At 36.1% G+C, this 14,979-nt stretch overlaps 1 protein-coding gene across 5 annotated transcripts in view; it reads right to left on the bottom strand.

The window, feature by feature from the left end:
* MYO16 (myosin XVI) overlaps positions 1–14,979 on the bottom strand; it is a 411,384-nt gene that overhangs the window by 134,405 nt on the left and 262,000 nt on the right. The window lies entirely within an intron of this gene.

The following is a 14,979-nucleotide window of genomic DNA, read 5'->3' as shown; positions in this document are numbered from 1 at the left end:
TTATCAGCACTCAAAAAAGTTTTAAGTGACTGTTTATTTCAAAAAAAGAAGAAACTTACTGATCCACAAAAGGGTGTTCTTCTAAGAAGATAAAGTAATCAATAACTGTAGCAGAGTATAGATGCTTTGAGTAAAACACAATGTTGCATTAGACACTATCTTGAGAAGTGTAAAAGTGACTATGTAGTTTTTTATTTCTGATTTTTATTCTAACAGTTTTCATTGGCAGCATTGTAGCATTCTTAGTTATTCTAGTCTTGAAAGGAAAAAAAATTACTATTGAGAAGAAAAAATCAATGGTGGTAATTTTTCAGTATGTTGCTTATCATAGTGTACAATTTTTCAACCATCATTCAACTGACATCACAGATCAAATTTTCACGCAGGGGTTGACTGAAGAATATAAAAAAATATTTATTAGGACATTATATTCTTCGTGCATTGACTGCCCATATAAATCAACAATTACCTTACCTGTTTACCTTGTCATTCTCAGTATAATTGTTACATATAAACATAATTTGTATTATTCAGCTTATACCTGTAGTAAAGTTCATAATTTCATACATACATCTCAAATATGAAGAAGAAATGCATAGGAACTAATGTGAGCTTACCAATACTGAGTTTTGGTGACATATTTCAAAATATCTTACATAACCCTACTGGTTAAAAACTTTCTTTAGAGTAATATTGTCTGCTTAGATAACTGAGCAAGTAACAAGGAGCTGAGACTAAATGGAAAAGCTCTGACTACCAGTTTGCTTCTCTGCTGAAAACTCAGTAATGAGTATTTGATTTGCAATGAATTTAATTTCATTTATTTTCTTTTGAACTGCAACCAAACATCATTTAGTATCAAATGAAGTAATCTGCCTTATTCAACATAAACAAAACATGTCATTTCGTTTCCTTACAAGAAAAGCAAAGGAAATAAAAATTATCACAGAAGTTTAAAGTGTCTTTTTATCCTGTCTTTCCTACTAAAACCATTACATTTTTATAAAATCTGTGAAGAGATAAAAACAAAAAAGTTTCAAATTTGATAATTAGGGAAGAGGATACCCTTTTTCTGGTTACTGTCTCATAGTCAGCATGATGCCCACAAAAATCTGGAGCTTCCCCATTCGCTGTGTCAGGCAGCCCATTTCAAAGTGAGTTCAAAGCACCTAGAGCATGAGGGAATACTGACCCTTCATGTTTCACATCTGAGCTGAGTGCTGCAACTTCCTAATTAACTCATGCTGAAGCAAAAAAAGCCTAGCACAGTCCACTTAGGAAGTTTCACCTACTTTCAGTAGGAAGCTCAAGAACACCACAGGATTTCAAAAATAAGTTTTTCTGGATATTTTGAAGCATAGTCAAAGCAAAGCCAGAAAACAATCACCTTTTGGCCCTGGATTTAATCCCCAGTCTTGAAATCTGGCTCACACTTTGCTCAGAATTAAATGTGCCTATAAACTTCACGGCTATAGTCATCAAAGCCTACAGACTGTAGTTAGTGTTTCAAGGGAGATCTGAATTGTTGATGTATGTCACATAGGGAACTTTTCTGATCTTTAGCAAATAAAAGTTGACAAATAAATTATATTTTTCACTGATTAACTCTTTAGACAACTACAATCCTAAAGTGCTTCAAGCCGTATTGTTTGTAGTTGTTAAGTGTGAAAAGACGACCTTGCTACCCAACTCTGACCACAGAGATCCCAAGGCTTGTCACAGGGACCTTGTAGTAGCAAGCCCTTCCTAAGGATTGTTATAAACTTTGATATTTCACTAACAGAGCAAATAAGGTATTACTAAAACACTATGTATAATCTATAGTTCTATGAGAACAGCCACTTTATGTCACATACCCATACACATTATTGCTGTTTATCATACAGAAATATCTGGTTCATTACAGTGGTTCAACTCATATCTGACAGTGAAGCTGTCTGAAAGAGATCAGTCGGCTGCATCCACTTCATCAGATATTCCCTTTTGTCAGGACATTTAAAGTTGGGTTCCAATTAGAGGAGAAGAGAAAGCGTGGTTTTGCCAGATGGACGCTTCTTTTCAGAGGGCTTTCCTGAAGTAAATACATTCTGTCATGAATAATTAAGAGGATTCTTGGCGGGATTATATCATTAAATGGTTCTAAGTCACTATAAAAAACTAGGATGAAGCCCAATGATGAAAGAAAAGGTGGTGGTTTTTTTTTTTTAAGTTAGCATCTAGCTGCTTGCTGCTTGACTCCTTTCCTGACAGAGGATGAGTGCTGACACATCTGCATTTTGCTGTAAAGCTTTCTGGGCTATAGCAGGCTTGATCTAAGGGAAACGTAACACAAAATTAGTTGGCAGCCTTGAACTTCATTATAGCTGATAACTCCGTTCAATAAATGTTGCTTGTGGTAATAAGGATTTCACTGATCAGTTAACTTCTTCAGTAAAAAAATTCTGGTTACAGGCAAAAAGCTTCATTTTCTAATTGCTTATACTCAGAAAAATTTACCCATTTGAGGTCTCGGAGTATTGTAAAGCTTCTGGGTTGTGCTCAGATTAGAAACACTGGACATATCTTTAATGCAGAAAAAACAACACAGAAGCAAGGGGCTGAATAAGGTTATTTATGCTAGTTTATTGTTCAGAGAAAGTGTCAGAGACCAGATCAAAGCACATTTTGTCAAGGAATTAAGCCAGATATGGATGAGTACTATAAAGACACAACACAACTAAGACAATTACAAAATAAGACAAAGGGCTAACTGAATGTACAGATTCAGGATAGGTAATGCTGATCATCAGAAAAGCATTTGTCATATATTAGGTGAGAGCCAAGTATGCCTTGTTATCACAAAAAATTAATCATCATGTGTAATACCCTTATTTATATATACCAATATGAGAGGCGTGAAATACTTAGCATGGTAAAGCTTCAACTGGAGTATTCCGTGTGATTTCAGGCATCCCATTTCAGGGAAATCAGGAGCAGTTAGAGAAAATCCAGAGGAAAGCAATAGAAAAATGTATCAGAACCATAACTTAGAGCAAAAGAGTTCATTAAATGTAGCCTACAGAAGACTGAGAAAGATACTGGAAAGAGGAAAAGTCCTACAGCCCTTTGTGCCCAAAACCGTGCACGTGGAAATACCACTGCTTTACACAGCTGGCCTGAGGGACACAGAAGAATAGCATGATAGAGCACGTAACACGTTGTAGAGAAATGAGCTAATTTTAAGGAGATGAAAACCTGAAGGTACCGAACTAGAACTAAGATATGAAGATAATTTCCAACACTCACTTGTTCCAGATTTTGATACTGCGTTCCTACCAAGTTTGTGGAGAACATCAAATTGGGGAAAACAGCCAATATGCTGGAGGGTAGGGCTGCCCTTTACAGGCTGAAGGAATGGGCCATCAGGAACTTCCTGAAATTCAGTAAAGACAAGAGCAAATTCCTGGATTTGGGAAGGAGTAAATCCTTGCAATGATACAGGCTAATGAGCTGGGGAGCAGCTCTGGGGAAAAGGCCCTGGGAGCCCCACGGGCAGTGGAAATAAATATTTGGACAATAAGTTCCAAACAGTCTTTCTTTTTTAGAACTTTAGAAAACTTACATTTTAAAGAAATTAACTTCAAATTTTAGGAAGAACTGGTATGAACAATTTATCATCAGGAAATTTCCATACACTATGGACTAGCAATCAAAAAAACCCCTCTTATAAGATTTTTTTTATATCTTCAAAATACCTGGAAAATAATATTATTGGTAAGTCAAAAGATTTCCATCAGTTGTTTTAGAAAGAGCTTGGGCATGGGGCCAAACTCCTGAAATTTAGGAAGATTTCCCATGCAAGCTGTGTCAAATTGTCAGGGTACATGCTGTGACCACCACAAACGTCTCCAAGCTAATTCAACTTCGCTTGATTTTAGATCTAGACAATAAATAGTTTGTACCTTCCGCATAAAATTATTCATTCATAAGTCTATGATGAGTGAAAAATAATCCTTTCTTGCACAAAAACACTCAGGGAAGACAAGATTTTTATTCTACTGGGCTTCCAGGTAAAGGCATAGACTAAATGACTTCGATCTTACTTTATTTTTATCTTAGTTCTTATGCTGTATGAAGTGTGGAAAAGATGAGGCTGAAACTGTCACTACAGAAACTTTGCTTATAACAAATATCATCCTGAGGCAGAAAATCCCAAGTTTCAACATTCAGGAATGATAAAATCATCTTCCTGTAAGAACTGGGAACACGAATGCGAATGCAGCTATAACAGTCCTAGCATTAGCTTACACATCAGTTAAATTTTCTCTTTCTTTTGTGTAGCTGTTGCAATAGATTTTCAAAGAACATGTCTGTTTGCACAGCAGATCCTCTCTCGATACACAGAGTTGGATCAGGTCTCTGGAGGCCCCTTTTAAACCAAGGGCAAAGGAAAATATTTTTTTTCCTCTGTTTATAATCCTTTAGTTGGTGAAAGAAAAAAAAAAAGGCAAAAAAAATACATGAGAAGAGCTGAATGTCATAATCTGTTATTTTCTGAGACATCAGGGTAACTGGTTCCTGTGAGGAATTATTACTCCTATGGTGCTTTCTTCCAGATGCACGTGCCCGTGTGTCATTTCGGTGCTACTAGTAGGATTCCTCTTAGCTAGCCCATAGAGAACCAGAATGGTATTAACTCCTGTTCTATCACAATTGACCACACTGTCTAGTACATTTATTTTGCTAAAAGGAGTTCAAGATTAGTGGATAACGAATTCATGTGGAAGCAGTGAAGAATCAATATTTAACATAAACAAATAATTAACTAAATACAGGACTCTGTATCAATACTTCATTATGCAATACAAGTCACTGCAGATCATGTTATGAATCAGAAATTCTGTATTTTGTCTATAAATGGCTAATGTCTTTTGTAAAAATGACATATAAATAAAACTCTTAATGTTCATTCACTAATTAAAAATAGCTATTAAAACTGATATGCTAATACTTCATATTTATTTCTACAAGCCTGAACTTTGTTGTTCTTACTTAAAGAACAAAAAATCCACACTTTTTTCTTTTTTAATATCATGCTGTAATCATGTGGAAACCTGTCATGCAGTAATTCTCCAAAAACATTATGTGCTGTCCAGTTAAAGAAATTCAGAACAGAGAAAAAAAAATCAAGCTCTGTCAAAACATCAGCTTCTTCCTAGATATGATTTTCTGCATACCTCTCCCCTCACACAGAGGTATCCAAATTCTTTGTAATTGTGGTGACAGGCAGGAAATAGAACTGACTTCTCTCTTGCTTTGCGTGAACTGGTTGATGAGTCAGCTTTCTAGGCAACTGGTGGGAGATACTGTGTTTATGCCCTAGAGGAGAGCATGTCACTTTAATGGATTCCTATAAACCTACTGGAAGCATTCATACACTTCTGGTGTTGTAAAGGCTTTTATTACAGCTTGACCTTAACTAAAATGCGTCATTAAAAAAACGCACACAAGTATCCTCTCAGTGATAGCTTCTGTAAAATGTTGCATCAATTGTTCTAAAAACACAGACCACGCACATTATGACATCATATTTAGTAATTTCAGACCACTGCAACAACAAGAAAGAAGGAAAGATATTTTTATTTTCTTGCCAGGTTACATGTACTGTGAAGCAGAATAATGATTTATTACACCACCGTATATTGTCCCAATTCAGCAAACATTTATGTGTAACTAACTTCAAACTCGTGCTTCATCCCACTGATTTCAGCTGAATCTTAGTATTGTAATAAACTTTAATAAGAAGCACAAATGGAAATTATAGGTTGACACCCTATGCTTAGTTTTGTGTCATTATGGAAGAAAGAAAGGCAGATGAGGTGGTTAAGTGAGACAGCAGGAGATAAGTAGTACGGGAGACCTAGATTTCAAGCTGGCCTAACATTTGCCTACGCAGTTTCTCGGCACATTACCTTGTCATACATTTACTTCTACACAATGCAATGCAGTGTTACACAAAGATTCCTGGGCTTTACCTGTATGACCTAGGTGTAGTACAGCAAGTGCAACAAGCAAGGGTAATTACCTCAAATGGACCACTGCCCCTGGGTAGCTATGGTACTTTCTGCACAGCACCATCTGAGGTGTCTCTGCTACACTCCACAATGAGCAACACAGACTTACCTTTTGCCTCTACCTGTCTTTATATAAAGTTTAAAACAAAGTCAGTTTTAATTGGACTTTTCTTATTACAAACTCCTCATTAATTGATGCTTTGTTGCTAGAAAATTCTCAAGACAGCCAACATGAACAGGAGGATGATGCAGCTGATTTCATAATCAGGTTCCAGCTCTAACACAATCAATATGCATGCTGTAGGTGTCATTTAATGTGACATTGTATTAAGAAGCATGGATTAACAAGCTAAATCCCTTCCTTCCCCTTATTAGTGCTGCCCAATGAACCATGTACCTGCACAACCATGTGAAAAGTGTGTGGCTTTTGCCTTTGCAGTCCCCATCCCTCCTTCCCATCCAGTTCAGGGTGGTAACACTGATTAAGCACAATGGTCATCACTGAAAATTCAACATTATCAGGTCAGTTAACTTTTACTTTAAGCTAAGGTGGAAATTATAGTATCTCAGATATGCGTTAGTTCCAGACAAAACATAACTGTTTATAAGCCAGTTTTCTTACAACTAGGTCATTTTACTGTCCTCACATTAAATATTTGTGAAGTCTTTCTTTGAAATACACCAAATTTTTCTAAAAGGCTAGTTATTCCTGTGACTACTTGCTAAATCCCAAGACTTAATTTAGGTATAATTAAACATCGAACATAGTACTGTTTTGTCAGACTGGGAATGAATGACTTCATAGCTTTACATGTGTTTTTAAAACTGTTTTCAAAACTGCTGGGATGAAGGGTATTGAGTGTACAAAACCAAGACATTACCTTTCAAAAATAAATTCCACTAATCTCTACTGTATTTGCAAAGTCACTGAATAAGAAATTACAACAAACATTTTTATTTCTTTAGATCTCTCATGTGAATATGAGAGGACAATGTATTCTGCTTAGTGAGGAAAAGCTGCCTTGCACTTAGCAGTGTTTGGTATGTAAACAGGAATGAGATAAAGACAAAGCAAAACAGTTGACATCAATGAAGTAAACGACATTTACAGAACATGATAATGAATAGCTGCTGGCTTTTTTCTCTGAGGGAAAAGGGGCATATTTTACTGCCTTTTTTTCCTTTGTCTGCAGCTTTTAAACCTATTCCAGTCTGAACAAATTTTACACCCTTTGAACCATGTTACACAGTAGCACTGAAATGGAATTACTGCTAACCATTTGAGTGCACAGATATCTGCTCATGACTAGTGCAATGAAGTGCCAAAACTGGCATTTGAAAAATAGAAATAACTTTGTTAATGTCAAGAGGTAAAATATCAGCACAATATCAATAAATTAAACACTGCAGACAGATTTGGTGACACCCATAACTCAGCTCTTATTTTTATTTTTCTAAACTAAGAAAATCACATGTTAAAATACATCTTTTGTAAACTGGTTTCAGCATAGAAAGCGTATATTAGCCTGTGCGTTTCTCAGTAAGTAGCTTTGCCTTACCATTTTCATAAGACAAAATTTCAAATAATTCTGTAAGCCTATCTCACTCAGGAGATCATAATTCTGTGAACTATCACTTTACAAGCATAATTTTGAAGTTGTATATACATTAAATAAGGAGCATAATGATAATGATGATGATTAAAAAGTAGCAAATCTTGAGCATTGCTGAACATGTAAAGAAAATAAGACAGTCTGCATGCAAGCGCCAACTGGTCCAACCCATGTCCTGAAATGCTTCAGAAATTGTGTTTGAACTTTGCTCCTACAATCAAGAGTAATTTTGTATTCCTGTGTTCAGACTTACTTTGGCACTAGTTGCCAGGTAGATGTCATTAAGTTTACGAGCCTCAAGGCATTTCTCCACAACCGTTTGCTACTTTTTAAATGCTGATTCATTAAATAAAGCTTACTGGGTTAAGAGCCACAGTATCAGATCTAAAATTTAAAAGGTGCTTTGGGTACCTGCTTATAACTTTCGCCAGTATCCAGTTAAAATGTTTATATATACTTGAAAACGATTTCATAGAACTGCTGATTGTAGTTCACAGATCAGTTTCAGATCAGCTGATATACAAGAAACCCTCTACTTCCCATACGTGCAGGTATGGCTATAGGTGCAGTCAGGTGTGTATACTAAACAAGTAATTCCAAACAGTAAGATCCCTTTTAAGCCCTTTAACTTGGCCAAAAAAAAGTGAAGGCCCCCCAAGCCACTAGTCACTTTAGTGACTTTTGAAATACTAATTTGAAAAAAATATACATTATTTACACAAGAATGAGACATTTTTAAGAAGGATTAATATAATTAATTGATTAATCAATGACAATCATTTACCTGTCACGGGCAAAGAAAGTCACACAATACATGAATACGAGTGCAGTACTTAACCTTACCCACTTGTTCAACAAGGCAAGAATATTCTTCTTTCTACTTTAAATGGAGTAAATACATATGCATCTATGTATGTTACCTATTTAGCAACTAACCATCCACAATCATTAGTGGCCATCCCCTTAACGTACACAGAGGGTCCTGCTTTTCACACAGCCACCAAGTTACACGATGCCGGACACACAGGGTTCGGATACAGGGAATTCACGGCGTCTTTCCCATGCTCAGCAAGGCCTCCCCCTGCCCCGGCACTCATTGCTGTCCCAAGCGAGTTCCACGACTGCCAATACCAGGAATAGGACGGATTCGTGGGTGTGTGCTTCTCACATCTTCTCAGCCCTCCCAGTAAAATCATGCTGGGTGAAAGCTCACAAATAAACTACTTCAGACATAAAAGTTCCCATGGTGTCTTCCACTGCCTCTCATCAGGCAGAAAGTACGAAAGACCCATAAGCTGCATGCTCAGCAAACCTGAAGAAAACTTTACCGGCTGCACGTTGAGAGCTCGACTGAAGGGCTGCATCCAAGCAGGTTACTTATGTGCTGAAGTGTTACGCTGACTTTACACTGTATAAAAGGAACTGACCTGCCTAAATCAAGATAATTTGCAGAATTACTTCAGTACTTTCATGGTTTTGTGCATCCAAATAGGACAAAGAGACTCCCTTTTGAGTCTTATGGCTAAAATCCACACTGTGTTTACACGTAGGGATTTGTAGTTTGTGCAATTTAGTTCTGCAGGCAAGCTAGGTTTGTATCCAAGTATATGGTTTTCTACATAAAATAAAATAAGCACAGAAGAAAGATGATAGAATAAACTATGCTTCAGAGTAGCCTTTTTTTTCCGCTAAGATATATGGGAATCTAGAATGGGAAGAGATTGGAGAATATTATAACTGCATGTTTAAAAAACAGGCTCCAGAATAAACTACAGAACCATAGAATTTGATAAGATGTTCCCATTTGTTCCAATTTTGGCTTAAGGGCCAACTTCACTCCCTATGTTCACGGTACTTATATTATTAGACACTGCTCCATTGTGCTTAGTTGCGACCAGATTGAGGAGTCCTGTTTAAACAGGGGATTAGGTCTGGGAATACGGAAGGAGATGAAAATACAGTGGGAAAGCAGCCACTGAGAGCATGATGGAAATGAAGAAAGGACTGAAGGTACAAGCAAGTACAGATGCATCCCTAATAGTGAATCTGATTTCTCTAGCTGCATCTGAAACTGAAGCCATAATTTATATGGAAGCAAGCACAAAGAAATGCTCAGAAATACTATGATAAAAATGTACAATATCTAGCAGTAGCAGTTTTAACCCATTTGGATTTGGGACAGGAAAGTGATAGAAAATGAAGGTCAAGCGAATAATGATTTCAACAGAAAAATATATCAAGATGGGTCACATAGACTTCTTCTGTGTTTTCTTCATTATTTTAATGACATAGGACAATCTCCAACTGTTTTCCAACAAATAAAAATAAAAGAAATTATTTTCCTATTTCACAGTATCATTTTCATTATTCATTTTTACTGTGGAAGGCCACAGATTTTTTTTTTTTTACAAATGATTAGCACTGTTCTTAGTCTTCGTAAGCCTCCTCTTTGCGTGAACAAAACAGATCATGAAACTGGCGTCAGTGTACCAGCGTCAAAATAAACACTGCAATTACTGTGTAAGTTTAATACTAAGCTGCAACACCCGCTTGGTAAACTGATTTCTACCCTTTTAATGATTCGGTTATGTTAAAATTTCATAAAGGTTACAGCAGAAATTAGAAGGTGCCAGCATTTGTCATAAGCCATAAATTACACTTCTCTGTAATTATGGTTACAAATACAGTTTCTCTGTGAAATGGTATTTCTACTTTGTTTCAGTGCCCTTTTCCATCATTTTAGTCAGCAGAAAAGTTTTTTATTTAAGAAGACTTTCTTGATTTGCATAGTTCTTTGTGCAAACTGAATTTGCTCCAACAATTTTTCTCACCTGTATTACTACTATTCAAGAAATGTTGAAACTTCAAATCAGACAAGGAGAGGCCTTATGAGCACAGAGAGGTCACAGACCAGAACGGTGTGTTAGGAAGCACAGAACTTCATACATGTTTCTTCCTCAAAGCACTCTGCACTACTCCCATCCAGCTCTCCCCGATGTGTCTCCTTGTATGATCCAGAGTGCTGTTTGCACAGATCTGACAAAAACACAGCTTTCCCTGGTCAGATAGGCTAACATACGTGTCAAAATCATCAAGCACCCCAAAACCCCCTGCCCTATCTTACATCTGTTAGCTGCCAATCAAAGGTTACTTGAAACTACTGAAACTATACTTGAAATTATTTTTGTTTACTTTTGATATCAACCACTAAGTACATCAAGTTTCATACGATTTATGTTGTACAGTACTGAGCTGCAGTAATAACACTTTGTGCTGTTATTCCAAGAGATGTGTCATAAACTCACTGGAGATAAGCAAGACCTATATGTAGAATAAAAAAGTTCCAAAGATCATCTGGGTAATGGATGATACAGTACAAGATATTCCTGCACCATTCTGTCCAGCATTATATTGCATAAAGTAATTTCAGAAGCCAAGTCTGATGGAGCTGCCATTTTTAGGAGCTGTATAAAACTGAGATCCTAATGTCTTCTGGTCATTAACACTCAATTAACATATTCAGAAGACTTTGATTGGTTACTTGGAGGCTTTAGACAAAACTCAGTTTGAGTAGCTATATTTTAACTACAAAAAATCCATGTGTAAATCCAGCAGAAATCAAAGGAAACTGTGAATGGCACTAACCTGACACAATCAGGTTTAACCTCAGCGCAGAGGTCATTTTGAGTTTTTATTAATGAAAGAGCTACGGTAAGAAAACTGTGCTACACTTTGGGTTGACCTTGCCTGACTTTCCCAGAGCGAGTTGGCTAGAGTAACTGTAAAGTTACTCCAGTGCAGTGAAAATTTCAGGCTAGCTCAAGGAGCTCAGTGAAGGCAGCAAGTTCAAACAACAGTGACAGGTATCGTCTCTCTTAGATTTAACATTAAGTTGAGATGAGCTGGGTTCAATGACTGAGGCTTCCATATGTCAATAATAATTTCTTAAATGACCCATTCCTGACTGGAAATTCATCTGCAGTAATTGTATCAGGATGATTCTAAGAGTGACTTTTGAAATATAAATTGCAGAACTATATTATCACTCTAGATTTATGCAATGCAATAGCTAAGTGGTTTCAGGAGCTGAATCCACTGAATGTCCCCCCACATATGAGATGATTAGCATCCTAGTAAAGTGCAGAGACATATTTCGTACTTAAACTAAAAGCCAAATGAGCTCCTCTACTGTTTTTATAAGTGAGTAATCACATCTACTTTAAAGCTAGGGTTTCTACAGCAATTTCATCCCTTGGAGCTACATCCATTTTCTTTCTGACGTGAAATATTAGTGGGCTGCCTTAACAGCCAGCACTTAATTTCTTCAACAGAAGACCAAATTTAGCCTCAATATATATAACTTCACAAATCTCTAGAGATTTCTTTTTCCTATCAAAAGGTTGAACTTGGCTCAGAAACTTTAAGGTGTAAGATTCTCATCAACAGAACTCACAACAAATTGGAAAGTCATCTGGTTCATGTTATATTTGTTTTTGCATTTTCCTTTTCCATTTCAAGCAATTTATTCCAAACAATGTTTTGTTGTATGTTTAATTTTCTGTTAAAACTAAGGTAGATGTATGCTCTGTCTTCAGTAGACTGTATAGAACCTCGTGCTCTTAATTGTCAAGTTTGTTTCTTTCTCTTGGATTAAACAGATCTCATTTTGTCCTGCCTCCTACTCTTTCACTTTCATGCCACAGTCAGATTATTCTCCTCTTATGTTCTGTATGTATTTCCATATCATGTTTATGCCAAAGGAGACAAGAAAAACAAAGCCTCTCTCAACCAAAGAAATAGGAAATGGTATCATAGCAAGTCAAATGAAGTAAATGCAAGTTTGTGGATTAAAACTAAACATGCAGAAGTAAACTGACTAGAGCTTCAAAAAGGCAAAGTCAAAGCAGATATATATGGTTAGATCTTTTATTTTTCTGTTCTGACCTGCTCGCTGGCACCGAGAGAATGTAAAATATCAAAGATTACCAGATATCTGAGTTCCTTTAGGACAACACAGAAACACAAGGAGGAGTGCCTTGACTCTGCCATACCACTCTAAACACATGATTTATCCTTTAAAAAACATCTCATTTGATCATTTACACATAGTTACTTCTACACCTTTGGCTTGTTAGAATTATGATGGAGAGAAAAACAGTTGTTGAAATGAGAGGTAATCGTAATGAACGATTTCTTTACCTCTAGGAGTCTGCCAATGGAGTGCTGTATATCCTCTGCCACTATTCAATCAATATGAAGAATAACACAGTTAAGAGGGGATTGTTAACATCAAATGAAAGAAAATACCCAAAGGAACATGAGTGTCGCATTTACACTCTCGAACAAAGCAGAATTTCTATAGCATTTATTCTGAAAGCCAGACAAATAACAAGTCCACTTGGGACCTACGCCAAAGACACTGAGGTAAATCTCAGACTTATTTTACTATCTGTACTTTGTTAAATAAAAAATATTCTTGGATTTCATGTAAATTAACGGTTATTAGACATCATTGGAGCTATATTTTCCTAAAGGACCCTTTGAGAATAAAGCAGTAATGTCAAAAGCACCTAATGTCGAAACTGGAATAAATGAAATATCAAAATCCAAAGCTAAGGCACCCCTGCTTTCAAGTAGAATAATACTGCTTTGGATATCATGACGTGTAATTAGAATGCAAGTGTGCAGGTGTGTATGTAACTAACCCTGAATTCAGGATGAACTACTCAAAACAACTGCACAGCCAGATACTCAAAACAAATATTGTGAAATAAAGTTAATAACAGAGGTATACTTTACGCATGAGGTGTAGGTATCTGCAAATAGAAAAAGAACCACTTAATTTGCAAAATAAAGCACATGACACAAATTAATATTTCAGTTTTGTTTTGAAAACCTAAGCTGTGATCTTGATTATATCTTCTGTAATTGCAATGCTAGCCTCCTAGTAATGTATCTTGTAGGACACAACTATCCACAAATATCTCACAGAAAGAGAAGGTTTAAGATAGAGCAAATGCAGTCAATTCTCAGAAAGATATTGTATAATATTAACTTTAACACTGACATTATTGTTAGCTATTTCCTGAATATTAAGATGCACAGTGATGATTTTAGGGAGGAAATTTTAGTCTAAATGGCCCAATCATCATACCTGCCCTGTTAAAAAACACTGAAAAAATTCTTAGCTTCTGTACACTAATAAGGTGCTGAGGATTCCACCCAATTTTCATTAAAATATGAGAGTCTAAGCCTAAAATATGACAGAGTATGCCTAAAAGCTTAGCTGAACACAAGTGAAGTACATGAATAAGAAAAATGAGATGAATTAGACCACAGACTAACACTTCACAAAATCAACCTTGCAGGCAAAAAAACTCCAAACTTAGTTACACTTTTTTGTATTTTTCAATCTCAGATATATCTGAAAACATGTATTGTAAGATGTTATGTTAGAATTAGATAAATTTATTTCTTGTTAATCAGTATCACTTTAAAACATGAAGATGTATCTTAATACAACATATGATATATTTTCTGGTGTCCACCTTCAAAAAAGCTGAGTTAATCATGATTTTTAATAGCCAGCATAACAAATCACACATATCAGCCATTTACTGGTGTTGCCTCTCAACTCTTCTTTCTTTGAAGAGTTAAAGAACAACACTGATGCTTGAAGATCATGCTGCAAGAGATTAATGGAGTCTGAATTTCAAAGAAAGAATAGGACAACAAAAAGAAAACTATGGAAAAAAAAATGTCCCTTTTGGTTCAATTCCAGTTCATTTGTGGGGATGAAAAATAATAAAACAAGTTGAATAATCTCATGAACCCTACTTGCTCAGAAAACCTGCATGAATGCTGAAGACAAAGGAAAATTAAAGAAGGTAAGAATACTGCGGTAAAGACTGTTACCAGTTGAAATGAAAGGGAAGTGGAAGCTGAAGTTATAAGCAGGCAGGGAAAACCATGTTAAAGAGAACAATGTGAAAGTGCATGTCGCTGGAATATGCGTATGTTATACATGCAGTAAAGAAGGTTCAATCTCAGAGAAAAAAACAGTGAAAAAAATCAGACATCAGGAAATGCAGGGTAAACAGGAAAAGAATAAATGCTATGCAGCAAAAGTAAACAAAACAAAACCAAAAAACCCAAAAGACAACAGAGAAAATTTAGACAATTCCTTTGATAGAAATTGAACAACCTGAAATTATTCCAGGTAACATAGATACAAAACTCACTGAAGCAAGTTTAAACCTGCTCCAGAATCTCAGACAAATATGTCTGCTCTCCTCTCTCCATTACGTTCCTAA

Source organism: Opisthocomus hoazin, chromosome 1 (assembly GCF_030867145.1).
Source record: "Opisthocomus hoazin isolate bOpiHoa1 chromosome 1, bOpiHoa1.hap1, whole genome shotgun sequence".
Classification (NCBI taxonomy): Eukaryota; Metazoa; Chordata; class Aves; order Opisthocomiformes; family Opisthocomidae; genus Opisthocomus; species Opisthocomus hoazin.
This window is presented reverse-complemented; position numbering and strand designations above follow the sequence as displayed.